Raw genomic sequence first — 2502 nt, 5'->3', positions numbered from 1 at the left:
CATGCTCTCTGCTGGAATAACAATAGATGACATTTACAGACATTGATTTGTCTGTTGAAATGACAGATTCTGTAAATCAATGCTCTGATTTATCTGCTATCTTTAGAAATAACAGTAGATCCCATTAATAGACACCCTGATTTACTCTCTATCTGTAGGAATAACAGCAGAATCCTTAAAAACACACTGTGATTTGTCTTCTATCTGTAGCAATAACAGTATATTCCGTTAACAGGTGCTGTGGTTTGTCCACCATCTGTTGAAAAAACAGTAGATTCTGTTAAACAATGTTCTGATTTGTCCTCTATCTGTAGGAACAACAGAGATACTCTGATTTGTCCTCTACCTGTAGAAATAACAGTAGATTTGGTTAGCCAACACTGATGTGACCTCTTTCTGTAGAAATAACAGTATACTCTGCTAACCAACACACTGAAGGTTCAGTTTAAAGACAATACTTGCCCTTTATTGCCTTCAGTACTGAGTGTTTTAACCAGAGTAACATAAAAACGCACTTTGAGGATGTACAACGGCACTGTGTGTTTCTAAGGCATTGGCCAGGTGTTGTCACTGACATTCACATACTTGTGTCAAGTATGTTTCTGGCCCACATCTTCTACATAAGTTGAAAACAAAGCCAGTACCTCCTCATTTCTACTAAATGAACTAGGGTCAATTATGCTGCCACCATCCACGGATAAAGAGTGGCTGCAATGTGCTCTAATAACTATGCCATGGAAAACCATTCAGGGCCTATGATAAACCTCTGAGGGACACCGTCATTTAGATGTAAAGGTCAATATAAGGTACATCTGGTGTTAAAAAATAATACATCCACTATACATTTTATTAGAAACACCTGCATTGTGCTTCCATCTTCTCTATTCATCATTGGTCAGTTTCAGAGTGCTGTTAAGATATTATTTGAGTGGTGGTCTATAGCAGTGCCACTGGCATGGTAATGTGGTGCTGGTATGAGTGTATCACACACAGCAGTGTTGAGGTTGTTACACACGTCAGTGTCACTGCTAGGTTGAGACAGCCGTCACTCAAAAATACTGACCAAGAGTGCCTTTGTGGTCAGAAATTGACCACTGAACTGAAGAAGAGGCAAGGATGGCTGGCAAATTTATCCATCAACGGTGGAGATATAGTCTCTAACCAGCCAGGTGAAGCTACAAGATAGGAGCTTCTAATAGCAGCTGGTGAGTGAAGATTACTTTCCTGAATTTTACTGTTAATGCCTTCAATGGCCTGGGACCACTGGCAGGCCCAAAACTGTATTACACACTTCTATAACCTACGAATACGTCAACCGGTTTGCATTAAAGTCTCTGTAGTTACTGGATAATAAGCCTTAGTATGTAATAAGACTGGGACTTTAAGGGGTTAAGTTTAACTGAAGCCAGACTGTCTTGCTCTTATTTTCATCTTGCTCATATTTTTCTGCCCAAGGACTCGACTGAATGACTGAAATGGCTGAAGACACTCGTAATGTCTCTTTTTCTGCCAACCCACTTCTCTCCATTCATTCCGTTGTGCGTTTCCTGGACTTGGTCTTTCCCCGCTTGTGATGACCAGTCCACCGCAAAGCCTACAGGGATTTCACACACTGCCTCTCAGCTGTAAATCACTTTGGCACTTTACTGTACTGTTCACAAAGATTCATAACAAAGGCATCCGTCTCTCGCTCTCTCGCACACACACTGACGTACGGTTCTGTGTAAAAGTCAGAGACCACCCATCATTTATCCATGATAAATAATATTTCACAGGAACAGAAAATATTTTCCCACATGTCCACAGTTCAGTCAAACTTCTTGGGTGCATGTTCTGCTTCTCACGATCCAAATGATTCAGTGATGTTGAGGTCTGGACTCTGAAGTGGTCAGTTCTGAAAACACGAGGCTTATTTTTCTTGTTTGTCCGTCTCCTTTTCTCAGTGAGGTTCTTGACAGCTACACATCCTTCCAGACCCACAGCACCGAGTGGTCTTCTCACAGTGGAAGGATGGACAAACACCTGTGGATGTTTTCAGATCTGAAGCAGTTTGATTTCCTCCTCCCTCTCAAAGATGAAAGCTTTAAATGCCGTTTAACTGATGGGGGCAGTTTTGGTGTGGTGGTCTTTTAGGTCTTACAGGTGGTTGTTAGGAGTCACGCTGGTGTCCTTGTGAAATAAGTTTCCTTCTCAAAGTATAAGACGTTATGAATTGTAAAGGTGTCTGTATTTTTCTTTTACCACGCCTTTCTCTCTCTTTCTCTCTCTTTCTCTCTCAAGGTGGCTTGCCCCATTCGGGCCACAGTTGAGATGTTTAATGGCATCCACTCCCATTACAGAAGATGGGCTACTGTCCAAACTGTCCTGGAGCACAATACAAATCACACACACTCGAGGGGGTCTCGATTAGCCTATCTAGGGTGCTGCATCTCATTCAGTAAATGGAGGCTGTGAGCAGTACTTAGCGGGATTGGCTGCATTATATCAGTGCCTCTGACACGT

Source organism: Pygocentrus nattereri, chromosome 10 (genome assembly GCF_015220715.1).
Source record: "Pygocentrus nattereri isolate fPygNat1 chromosome 10, fPygNat1.pri, whole genome shotgun sequence".
NCBI lineage: Eukaryota > Metazoa > Chordata > Actinopteri > Characiformes > Serrasalmidae > Pygocentrus > Pygocentrus nattereri.
This window is presented reverse-complemented; position numbering follows the sequence as displayed.